Here is a 13586-nt window from a genome sequence, read left to right on the forward strand (position 1 = left end):
CTTTAGATTTTAAATCCTTTGAATATCAGCTAATTTGCCATACTTTTTAAAAAATATCTGTTAAGATTAAGTTGTTCATCATACACAAAAGTATAAAAGATAAAAGCATTAATATTTATCAGCTTAAACAGTGATCAATATTTTCTGCTTCAAGTTTTTTTTTTTTTTTTTTTGGTGGCATAGCTATTTTTGAGCAAAATACCTGATATCACTTCATTGAAAAATACAGATACTTACACTACTATATGTTTCAATGAAAAATAGGGACATTTGGGGTTGGGGTGTAGTGCAGTGGTAAAGCATTTGCCAAACATACATAAGGCCCCAAGTACAATCCCTGACTCTACAATAAATTAATTATTAACTAATTAAAACATTTTGTAGCATAACCACATAATTCTATTTTTATTCCTAATAAAATTAATACTTTTTTAGTATCTGTCCACATCCTGTTTATAGTAACATTTCTTCAATTGTCTTAAAATATCTTTTGCTGACTATATTAGAGTTCTCCAGAGGAACAGAACCAATACAATGTATATTTGATTATGAGAGGAGATTTACTAGATTACATTACCTGATTAAAGTGAGATCGTCCATGACGACCATGTGTGTGCTAGTATCGGGAGCTGATCAAGAACTCAATCTATGGACAAGCTTATGGAAAAGGATTAATAAAGACAAATGCAATTATGATTTGTAGGGTCCAGGAAGGTCAGGAGCTAAGACAAGGAATTCTCTGGATCACCCATATTTATTGTCTCCTGCACAGTTCAAGGGGATGCAGGAAGTACAGGGCACATCTGATGCAAAAGCCAGTGAAAATGAGCAGGGACTTGAGAAGTTGGAACAAAGGCGGTAAATCTTGCTAATTAAGAGAATCGGTTCATCTTTAAGATGGACAGTTTATTCTTCTTGAATCCTTTGAGTGATGTTCAGCAGCCCACAGCTGCAGGGTTATCTTGTCTTTTAGAGTCTGTGGATATGAGCTCGCCAGAACATCCAGAGAGGACAGTGTTTAGCAATTTAGCACCTACACAGCCTGGACCCTAACATACTGGAGAATCAGAGAACTCAGTAGTTGTCAATCTAAGAAGCCAGAAGACCCCCAAAAAAGTGAAACCAATAATGCAGCCCCAGTCCAAGGCTGGAGGGATGAAAGCCCCTGGAGAGTTGCTGGTGATAGTCCACTTTCAAAGCCTTAAGAATCTGCGTCTGATATGAGTAATGAAGGCAGTAAAATCAAAGCAAAAGTCTAACATACGCACATAGGTGAATTTCCCCTTGCACTTTTTGTCCCATCCGGGCCTCCAGACTATTAGATGGTGCCACCATGTTCAGGGAAGGTATTCTCCCAACATCTCTGCATCAGTTCACTGACCCATATGCCAGTCATCTCTGGAAAACCCTCAAAGATGCACTGAGGAGTGTGATTTCCCAATTTTTTAGACATCTCTCAATCTAGTCAAGTTGAAACCAAGATTAACCATTACACAGACACATCTGAAACAAGAACCAACCAGAGTCTATATAGGATTGGTCATATTACTTTTCTCAGATCTCCATTCACTTAGAACAATCACATTACTTTCTTACTTCTCCATTAGCTTGTGGATGAAATAAGATATTCTTTTACAGAATGTTCTACATTTTAGATTTGTCTGGATTTGTGCTTCTTAATTGTTTCTTACTGTTGCCCTCTCTTCAATAAACTGGAAGACAAATTTCCAATTTTAATTAAATTCGAGTGAAAGCTTCTTTGTAGGAATATTTCACATGTTGCTCTGTGTACTTCACGACACCTGGTTGTTTAACTGTGTGGATACAAAAATTAACAAGTAATTTCAAATGGTGGCTGATCTTTCTATTATAATCATTACTTTTTTTATGCTGATTTTGAATTTCATTAATTATTGCTATCTGAATCAATTATTATTTTACAGGTTGCAAAATTGGGCATTTATAACGCTGCCACCCTGCCTATATTTTTATCTGAAATTCTGTAAACTCAACTTCTCTCACCAACTAAGGCACTTTGGTTACCCACAAATAAAACACATTCAGAAAAGTATGAATACATGGTTAGCTTTTTCTTTGAGAAGAGTTACAAAATTTTTAAAGGAATATATCCTTCAACTCAATAATTATACCTCTAGGAATTTTTCATATACATATGCAAGTGTGGAAAGTTATATGTGCTAAATTTTTATTGTTTTTATAATAAAAAAAAGTTATAAAAATAACCAAAATGCTACAAGTATAGCTCAGCAGCACAAGCGCAAGGTCCTGAGCTCAATTCCTGGTATGAAATAAATAAATAAATAAAATACCCAAAATGTTTCTCAGTAAAAAAACTACTTAAATAATCATATTCTCATGCAAACAAATACAATGCAATTATTAAAAGATATACTTTTCTTAGAAAATTAAGTAAAAGAAACTTTCTTAATTTAATACAGATTGAGCATAAATAATTCAAAAATCTAAAATCTAAAATGCTCTGAACCCTGAAACTTTTTGAGTGCTGACATGATACCACAAGCAGAGAATTCTGTACTATGAAACTTTATTTCATGCACAAAATTATCTAAAATATTGTATAAATTTATCTTCAGGCTATATGGAGGTGTGTATAAAACATAAATGAATGTTGTGCATAGACTTAAGATGTCTCATAATGTATATGCAAATATTCTAAAAATTCACATGCACAAATACTCCCAAAATATCTAAAATCTGAAACACTTTTGATACTAAACATTTCAGATAAGGAATACTCAAGTTACAGAAGCTAACTGCTGAAAAGTCACAGCAATCATTGGATTTCATAAATGAACTTCAGGTGCATTCTGGATAAATTGAGAGTAAGGTACTAACTACTCTCACATTTATTTTTTAAATTACTAGGAGGCCTAGTCACCAACATAATGATGCAAGAAAAATAAGAAACAGAAGGAATAAGACAAAGTAGCCAATACTGATAGAAGAGAACCTCATTAGACTACAAGAGATCAGCAAGTTTATTCAACACAAACCCAACACATAAAAATCAACAATGTTCTGGCACAGCGTTAATAACCAGCTAGAAAATATACAGGGAAATACAATGTCCTCAACAACAGCAATAAAATTAAAATGTCTAAGATCTAAAAATGAATATATAGAATTTTATAAAAAGAAAAAAAACACTTTTAAACTCCATTGAAGATTTAAAATTTTTATTAATGGAGAAATAACCATGTCCACAGCCAAAAAACACAAAGTTATAAAGATATTTCTCTCTATACACAGATACACACAAATAAAATGATAATTTTTATGACTCCAATGGGTTATGAGAGAAAATGACAAAGATATTCTCAAATTTAGAGGAAGGAATAAATGCATAAGAAAACCAAATAATGTTGAACAGTAAATATAAATAGGATATAACTAACACAGTTAACTGTCTATCCAAAACTCTGGCTAACATGTGAGAAACAGCTTACCAGAGCCCTTCTGAGAAAGAGACCAGAGAAGACAGTCTGTTCTCTGATACTGTGCTTTTGCCTGCCTGAATATGATCTCTGATACTGTGGCAGCCATTTTGTAACATGGAGGAGAAAACCAACATGTCGATCATGATGGTCAAATAAGTGGGGTACGTACAGATGATGTTGCTGTGCCTTTGAATTAATCTGATCTGAAGCTTTCCTACCTCAGGACTTCTTGTTCATAACTTAATAAATGTGCCTCACTGTACTAAAAGTAGCATAAGGGTATATGTAGTAATATGAAAAAACGTTGAAGCACATTCTAAATAGAAAAAAATCCAAACTAGTATTCCCTTTGTGCAAAACAAAGATATATATGTGTTATTTACTCTTGAAACAAGCATAGAATGTCTTCTCCAAGAGAACAAAAGAACATCTTGACAATGTTTAACTCTTGTGTATGACTTCAAACTCCTACTTTACAATGATTTTCTGCTGTGTGGATGTTTCTGTCATCAGCCTGCATCTGCATAAACTGGGTAGAAAAGGAGAAAAATGACTTTGACAACTCAGCTGACACTACTTTTCACAAGGAATAGATAAGGGGTGAATAGCTCACTAAGGAAAGGCTCACTGTGAATGAGAAGTAGGCAAAGAAAGAGCAAGAGGTCAGAAGTCAACATCTAGATGATGACACAGATTTGGGCCAGGCGGGTGCTGCTGCTAAGTGAAGTTCAGGTTCAAGTAGAGTCAGATGCTTGCGGTGGCCTTGAGTTCCAGGACCAGTGAGAGAAGACGACAGTCCAGGTGGCAAGGACTCGCCTCACGCCCACCCCGGAAGGCCGAGGAAGCCTTTGTGTTCCCACTGTTGGCTCATTTCATGGAACACCATCCGTACTGTGTACTGTGAGATAGATTTGGTGCCTCAGGAGACAAGTTTCATGGTCACTAATTACACCAGATGATGGCGGAAGACGTAATAGGCCACATAAATCTCTATGAAAACAAACATCAACAAATCAAGGCAGGAAACAGCGCCTATCCGCACACCAGTTCACCAGGTTTGCTGCAGCGGGGATCGGTTGGCTAAGTTGTTGAGGAGCAATAATTTAAATCGCCCAGAATCCAAATGGGAAATTTCTATTCTTATACAACATAGAAACTCACAATGCTAGCATCCAAGAGGCAAAGAACAAATTAAGCCTGCTTGTTTGAACAGAAATATAACCACTGTAACGTGGTCAGAGTGTACTGCTCATGAAACCCCATGGAAGCAGAAATATGATTAAGAATTTAGTTATTATACTGCTGGGTACTCAGAATCTGTGGCAGAATTGCTCTTTTGCGTAGAAAATGGTGCCAATCCACCATTAATGAGGTCAGCATTGTGTGTCCAACACCCTAGTGGGCCAGTTTTCTTTGTTTTCAGGTTATATTGTACAATTTCCCGTAAACAAGACCAAAGAAGGCCCAGTGGTATTGTGATCCACCTTTATTACTGCAAACTTATTTAAATGGCTACTCCTACAGGTGTGGGTCAGTAAAACCACCTTTAAAATGAAAGATGGCTGTAAGCAGAGAAGACACTTATTAGTTGTGGGAAATGCTAAATACCATTTCAATAAAGGTAACCTATTGCTGTACTTTTGATATGAGATAAAGTACTTTTATAGTCTGTGGACCTAGTAACACCTTAGCTGGGGATATTTTTCACAGAAAATTGTGTCTCTTGTGTTATTTTCCTTGGCCATTATTAAAGATTAAAAGAAATCACCATTGTAGCCCACGGCAGAGAAACATTCTAATGATCTTGTTAGGTTGTTCTGGATATTTAAGAACGTCATGCTGTTAGCTCTTTTCCATAACACTTATTATAATAATACTTTTAGCACTTGACATTTTCCTCTTGAATAAAAAATAGCTATTATGTTAGTATTCATTTGTTATGTGTATCAATGGCTCATTAACTGGGATACCTTGGAAATCTTTGTCAATCTGTCAGGATTGCTAATCAAACTTTCCAAATATAGATGTTTAAAGATTAACAGTTAACCTCATAAAATAGAAAACCTGATGCTTGAATTCTGGTCAAAAATTTAGAGAGAGAATTTACCTTGGGAAAAATTGATACTTTCTTTAGCTTAAAAATCTAGTCTCTGGCTGGGTGTGGTAATGTGCACCTGTAATCCCAGAGCTCTGAGAGGCTGAGGCAGGAAGTTCACAAATTATAGTCCCAACCTGGGCTATATAGTGACTTAGTGAGATCCTATCTCAAAAAATAAAAACTACTGGGGAGGTAGCTCAATGTCAAGGCCCTGTATTTTATCACCAGTACCTCCCACCAATTCCAGCCTTTGGTTGCTTATTAGTTATAGATAGAGAAATGAAGCCTAAGGAGTAAGGCAGAGAAAGAAGGAATTACAACTAGATTTCTGGGATAAGCAAGAAAGGTTCTTCCTAGGTGAGTCCATGTTCAGGTAAAATAGGTTAACTGCTACACAACACAAGATCCCAGTGCTTTAAGCCGGAAGAGGTTTGTTTTCCACCCACTCAGTCCTACTTGGAGCCTGAATACCCTGCAGGTTTTGAGAATGGCCATTCTTTACCAGGGCCATTCTCAGGTTATGCCTGCTGTCAGCAGCCTTGAAAGATGAGACAGGGTTTCCCCCCAGGGCAAAGAACAGGCTTGCTTCTGCTTACTATAAAAACAGTAATTCCCTTCAAAGTTCTCCTCCTCGAATGCAACCCAAGGTACATGTTGGTGTCTGTCCTGTGCCCTGTGTTTCCTTAATGGGACTTGGAAGATAAGAGGAACAGTTACAAACCCACACCTAACTCTGGCTACTGCTTTTCCCCTTGAATAATAAAATCCTTTGTTTCCACCCGGGGAGTCGTGTCCTCTGCCAGAACCGTGAAACAGGAAGAGCCTCATTGATTAGCTTGTGTGTAGGATAAACTCCCAGAAACAATTCCTACCTGGTAAAGGGTGGGGCCCAGCTTCACACAATCATTTGGGGACCCAGGGATATTCCATGGAGTGGCTCCTTCTGCCCAAAAGTCCTTCCCTGGATCTTCAGCATCTAGCTGGCAGATGAGAGAGGGTCTGACAGGGACCATGTAAGCAGTTCCGGGGCCAGGCCTTCTGTCCACATTTCACTGGCTAGAATGAAGCCATCCAGCCTCACCTCGGGACTGGAGAGCCTCAGAAATATAATTTAGCTGTGCTCAGCAGACTAAGACAGAAAGCATAGGAAAGAGGTAGGAAAGTCCTTGCCACAGTCCAGGATGCTGAAATAATCATAAAACTGCCAAATCCTTTTTTTTTTTTTTTTTTTTTTTTTGAGACAGGGTTTCGCTATGCAGTTCATGCTGGCCTTGAGCTCACTTTGTAACCCACAATGGCCTCGAACTCACAGTAATCCTTCTGCCTCAGCCTCCCGAGTGCTGGGATTACAGGCATGCGCCACCGCTCTGGGCCTGAATTCATTTTGGAATTGGAATTTACTCATCAGGAGCTAATGTTTAGACAAAATAAGATGAAAAAATGCATCTAGAGTTTCGTTTTTCTGTGGAGAAACCAATGATTCCACAACCCACTCAGATGAGGAAAACGGCGAAAGAAAGATGGTATAACGTTCTTTACTTTTCTAGAAATTAAAGAAGTCCTTTTCATCTTGACCTGAGGCTCCTTATCACAGTTATAGCTAAAAGCACAAAGGGGAATTAAACTTACCAGTTAAAGGGAGTTTAGGATCTTTTAATAGTCTGTTCTGGCTTGACTGCTTTCATTTCAAGTAACTGCTCAAACTTTCAGGTGGATCCTGGTATCTGCGGCTTTAACAACGAGTCCCATGCTGACTATGGTGAGACTTTGTCTGAGCACTGGTTTTCTTTCTGGCCTTTGCCTTAGAAGCCCACAGGAAGTGGAACTAGTCCCATGCTGACTATGGTGAGACTTTGTCTGAGCACTGGTTGTCTTTCTGGCCTTTGCCTTAGAAGCCCACAGGAAGTGGAACTAGTGTTCTTTCCTTGTGCCTGGCCAGATCATTGTGCTGAAGAGGCTTGGTTCCTTGGTTGAGTGAAAGAGGAAATAACTTTGATCTTCTCTACCAACAGCCCCCTCAACCATTGTGACCTGTCACCGGGAAGGTGCCTTGTAGGTCGTCCTGCTTCTCCATGGGAACACGGAATCACAATCTGTACATAGGACCATCAGGAGAATCCCACCTCTCCCAGATTCCTAAACTGTTTCTGGTTTTATTGCTGGTGTGAGGCTTTAAAAAGCTATAGTAAAATACCTGTAATGTACAATTACCTTAACCATATTCAAGAATACAGTTCAAAGTGTTAACTATATTTACACAATCAGTGCAATCAGTCTTGAGAACATTTTCTTTATCTTTGATGTTGAGGAAGAATCAGAAGCCACACCGTACTAGATCAGGTGAATAGGTGAATGAGGATACATCATAAGCTTTTTATGAGCCTGGCTTTTCAATAGATGGCACGCAACACTGCATTCATTTTTTAAAAAACTCATATTTCATAAAGACACAAAAGAGAACTTCCAACACCGCTTCAGAAGTTAGCAAGAATGATGATTGAATAAGTGCCTTCAAAGTGACAGGGAAGCCAGGCGTGGTGGCACACGCCTGTAATCCCAGCACTTGGGAGGCTGAGGCAGGAGGATCGTTATGAGTTCGAAACCAGCCTGGGCTACAAAGTGAGCTCAAGGCCAGCCTGAACTGCATAGCGAGACCCTGTCTCAAACAAACAAACAAAAAAAACCAAAAAAACAGAGTGAGAAGAAATTCTGAGGAGAATTCGTGGCAATATGTCTTTTACTGTAATAAATTTTTCAAATGTAAATATTCATTATTTCGATCATCCTTTGTGTATGTATTATGTTTTCTATCTCTCCTACTATGCTAATGTTTCATTTGTAAATTAGGCACAGTAAGGAATAACAACAATAACTAATGACAAATTACCTAATTGAACACTTGCTTTGGATGATAATATTCTTTCGCCTTAGTCAGCTTCTTCAACTCTGCTGGAAACGGGGCAGCAGCTTCTTCACTGGCAGATGCAGCCTCTCTCCTGCTTGTGCTTTTCCATCTAAAGCTATTCCTGAGCCTGTGGAATCCTCCCTTACTTGCTCCAAATGGTGCGGCGTCACCTGTTTTAGCTAATCCTTGTTGGAGTCTTCCTACAAGCTCACTGCTTTCTGGTGTAACACTTCACCCTCAGGTGGAACACATTTTCTCTTCACATCTTCCACGCACAAATGTAATGCCTTTTATATCTTATCTGAACTTATCATGTACTTCTGTCATAACTTCTGCAGTTTCAGGGGTGCCGGCAAAACTAGCACCAATTTATTTTTCCTTCACAATTTCACAAATAGAAGATTTATTTTCATCACTGACCTCTCAAGCTCAGCATACAACTTTCCCCCCAGGGCTGGGCTTTGAACTTATCAGTAAAGTGCCAATCTATATCATATAATACCTTGGATTTGATGCCTGTCACTGCAAAACCAACAAACAAACAAGAAAGAAAGAAACCATCTTAAGTCAAAAAACTTTCATTCTTTCCCTTTAAAAAAAGTGCTTTACATCTTTTCTTGGGCATATCTGAATTTCCAGCCACACTATATTGCATTTAGGAGTCATTCTGAAGTAAAATAAGGAACACCAGCACTTCAATACCAGCCAGTCAAGCTGACAACCAAGATAGTTTCTAAGAGATGCACCAGGAGGTAGTGTATATCCTGTGGATACACTGGACACAGAAACAATCCAGCTCCCCACCAGGAAGGAGTGAGATTTCATCACATTACTCAGGAAGGCATGAAATTTAAAACATAGGAATTGTTTGTTTCTGAAATATTGCATTTAACAATGTTGGACTGTTGTCAGATGTAGTTAAGAAACCATGAAAAGCGAAATCACAGATAAGGAGGACTACTGTGTATAATTTGTAGCTATTCTTTTCTATTCTGTAGGTTGCTCTTAATTCTGCTGATGGTATCTATTACACACCTGGTAGTTTTTAATGCTTCACACCCTACATGTGACCTAACATGGAGAGAAAAAAAGTCAAAGATTGGACCACATCCCCTTTTCTCTTTCCCCTTCTACGCTTGGCCTCAAACTTCTCACTCTTCCCTAGCAAACACTGGAACCCTTATATCACAATCTGTGTTTTCCCTCTTCCCATGGCCTCTGGTACAATTCAAGGTTCAGACTTTTACTCTTTCAGAATTTTGGAAACAGAAGATTTTTCTCTCAACAAACCTTGCGCATCAAGAGCTCACTTAACAAAAGTCTTAAATAGTTGACAAGAGCCATAGCTGGTTTGTGCTTCACTTGAATTTCTAAGCCCATGGGTTCATGAGTCCCAGGAAAGTCCCAGGGTATCAGTCATCAAAGGAAAGACTGAGCATCACTGTACAGCTCAAAGGCAAATCTCTTAGACTCTTGGCCCTAAAATACCACTAAAAATTTTGATCATGTTTCCTTCACATAGATGTCTCTCAAATACCAGTTGCAACAAATATTTTCTTGTGGTTCTAGGAGATTTCTTAACTTTCCACTCCAGAACAATGCTAACTAACACCTTGCATGACATTCAAAACTAATATTTCCTCTAGTAATTACTTCTCCAGATAAGCACTGAGCACTTCAATGTGGCTAGTTTATGTTTTCTTTCTTTTTAAATACAGTCTTTGTCTAATCTGAATTTTAATTTGCTCTTGTTTGTAATACAATTAAAAAGAAAGGGTTTTTGCTTACAGGTGGGATTTTTCAATGGCATTTCTGAACACTACTCTTCTGGCTAAGATCAGAAAAATATAAAAACAGTGTCAAGTACAAAATTAAGAAATAAGAGCCAGAGAGACAGCTCAGTGGCACAGCGCCTGCCTGGCAAGCACAAGGTCCTGAGTTTGATTCTTGGTACAAAAAAAATTAGGAAATAAGATTACAAAGATTGACTATCCTAAACATTGTACATGAAGAATTTCTCTATGCCAGAACTCACAGTGCACTTTTCACTGTGTCAAGTCCCATTAAATCATGTTCCTAGGAGGTGGGTCCTAGTTGTGGGTGAGAATGGAGGAGGAGGAGCTTATCTGAAATCACAGTACCAAGTCTACGGCCATACTACCCTGAACGCAACCGATTTTGTCTGAAATCACAGTACCAACCCTCGGAGTGAGGAGGAAGGAATAAGAGATCCTTTAGAGGAGGAGTTTAGTTTCCACTCAACAATCTGGAACAACATCCTGACTATATCTCTGGCAGATGGAAGTGTGTTCAACCACAAACCATGGGAAGTAGTTCGTACTTACGCAGTAGGACATTATTTTTTCTGAAAATTAGCTAATACCAGGTATAATCAAAATATATATTAAACGTTTGCATTTCTTTTTAAAACATTATTATAGCAAAAAGAAATGGTGCCATTAATTCCCCTCAGAATACTCCCCCTTGTTTTAAATACACTTGTCCCGCTGTTCTTGACATTTTCTGAAGCAGTTCTGGAAATCTTCTTTCTTGAGTACTGTCACAAGGAATAATAAAAATATGGTGAATACTGCTCCTGAGTGCCATCCCACAGAAAGGCAAACTTCTAAAAATATTACAGTGCATCCTCATTCATTTTATTCACCAAATCTGGACCCATATGACTTCTGGCTCTTCTCCATAATAAAAATGATAAATATTTTGAATCAGTTCACGATAACAAGGCAGCCAAGACAGTGCCACTGAAGATACTCATGAATAAGGACTTCTAGTTGTGCTTCAGAGTGGCAAGAAAGATGAAATAAGTATGTTCAAAGAGGGGTTGGGTATTTTGTAGGGGATTAATTGTACAGTGTGATGCTGTAATAAATTTATTTTAATTTAAATAGTCACCATGGTTTCCAACCATGTGTCATATGATGCATTGATATGTGAGTAGTACTTTTAAAAATACAATATGCTGCCTGGTGCATACTAAGTTTCCTGTCACAGGAACTAGTAATACAGAGGCTGTTGAGGTTTATTAAAGCATAAAATAGATTCTTTGTTAATGTATATTTTATAAGATGTGTGGTCCTGTGGAATCTCAATCTATAAAAGCAAAAAGATAAAAGAAACCTATGGAATTTGTAGAGAAAAGTGAAGACTAAAAAAAGTGTTTTGCTCTTAAAGTGTTTTGCTCTTAAGAATGGAAATATATTCAATAACCAGGAAGTTCTCTTTTATCACTTAAATAATTTTTCATTTCTGTGTTTTTACAACCTCAGCAACACATGTATCAAAACACCGCAGCTTCCACAAGGAAAATCAGCAAGACTTTACTTTGTATTTAACCAGTAAAAGGTGATCAAAGGATTTTTCAGTGCCTGAGCTTTCACAGTCACTTCTTTAATAGCTTCTAATAATCCAGAACAGAATAGAAGCCAGTGTTCCTCTTTCTTTAGAAAAAAATAACACATTTCCAAAGTGCTGTTAACTCAAGAATTTAAGTGGGCCTGGAAACCTTCCCACCCCCTTGTATGTCCCTTCCCTGGTCCAGGGTTCATCACCATCTGCCTTGCATGCCCTGGGCTATGAAGGACCACCTGGATGACTCTCCTTGAAAGAAGAGCAATTATCTGCATTTTATCTAAACCTGGCCCCGTTTCCATGTATTGATATGCACAGAGCTGGCTAGGACTTTTCCTTTTTCCTTCAGTTGGCTTTAAGCAATGTAAATCATCCTGCCAAGATGCTGATGTGTAATCTCTGAAGCAAAGACTACTGGGCAGTGTTTCCCCACCCCCTGTAGCTCCCAAATAAAATGTGTGAGCTGAGGTGGGATGGAGAGCTGTGCTCCTCACTGTTGGCTGGGATGAGCCTCTAGATAAGAGACTGACTTCCTGGGGCATAAAAGATTACACATCAGGGGCTGGGGATTTAGCTCAGCGGCAAAGCGCCTGCCTGGCAAGTGCCTGCCTGGCAAGCGCAAGGTCGTGAGTTCGGTTCCCGGTACCACAGAAAAACCAAAAAATAAAAAAATAAAACAAAAGATTACACATCAGAACTGAAGCACTGACCCCAAAACATTAGATACTACCTCAAGTGTGTCATGCAGATTACTTTTCCTGCATATCATTCTCTCTGCACATTGCAGGGGTGATTTCAGGCCGTGTACCTAACCTAGCTCACAGCACTCACATACTTCCCATCGTTCTCACAGTCACTCATCCTCAAGCCCATTCCCTTCTTCATGAATTAATAAAACCCAGGTTCCACCTGGGTTAAGGCCTTTGCTCCAGTTAGCCATTATTGTAGCTGGACTTAGGATCTCTTAGCTCTCATAACTGTAAATATGCCTTAGCGTCTTTATTCTCACCATGGATTGCATTGGAAGTGGTAGATTGGAATGAACTCACTAAAATTCCAATAATTCTTCCATGGGATTGCAAATATAAACTTCCTGGGCTCTGACAAGGACTGGAAAAAGCTGTATATACTGGACTAGTATAGCATATCTTAATTATACTGCATCAGGTAGATAGTTGTGCCAGAAAATTTAAATCAAATCAATTCAGGAAAAATGTAATTGTATTGCATGCAATAAGTACAGATCATGAGCCAGAAAACTTCAAATTGAAAGTGGGATGAAGCACCCTCCACCCCCAACAATTATAGTGCAGCTTATAAAGCATCGATGAGAAAGTATTTTGACCTTTTCTTGATTAGTTATTATACACGAGCATTCTTTTTCTAGCAAGCAGATGTATTTAAAATTACTTGTGTATAACTGATTGGTTTCATTCCAGTGAATCATACCGACAAGGATGAAAGCCCATGTTTTATGTTTAGTTCACTGTTCAAGCCAGCACTGTGAGGAATACAGAATGGCTTAAGTTTTGCCTACATGGCTAAGGCTGGTTAGGCTTGAAGTATAGTAATCCCTCAGTGTGCACAAGGAGCTGATTTCAGACCTCTGGAGGTTACCAAAATCTGGGGATGCTCAAATCTTTGATATAAGATAGCAAAGTATTTGTATATACTTAGTCTCTAAATTACTTATTGCGCTGTATTAGTTCTCTCTCCACTAGAGAAACAGATGTAA

General features: G+C 38.3%; 1 long non-coding RNA gene across 1 annotated transcript; it reads right to left on the bottom strand.

Annotated features, from left to right (window-relative positions):
- Positions 1–693: 693 nt before the first annotated feature.
- LOC102021868 lies at positions 694–7620 on the bottom strand. Its single transcript, XR_260086.1, has 2 exons — positions 7207–7620; positions 694–1814 (listed from the first exon to the last, which is right to left on the bottom strand). It is a non-coding gene; the product is annotated as an uncharacterized LOC102021868 (long non-coding RNA).
- Positions 7621–13586: the final 5966 nt, after the last annotated feature.

The sequence above is a fragment of the Chinchilla lanigera genome, unplaced genomic scaffold, assembly GCF_000276665.1.
Source record: "Chinchilla lanigera isolate Chin_1 unplaced genomic scaffold, ChiLan1.0 scaffold00012, whole genome shotgun sequence".
Classification (NCBI taxonomy): domain Eukaryota; kingdom Metazoa; phylum Chordata; class Mammalia; order Rodentia; family Chinchillidae; genus Chinchilla; species Chinchilla lanigera.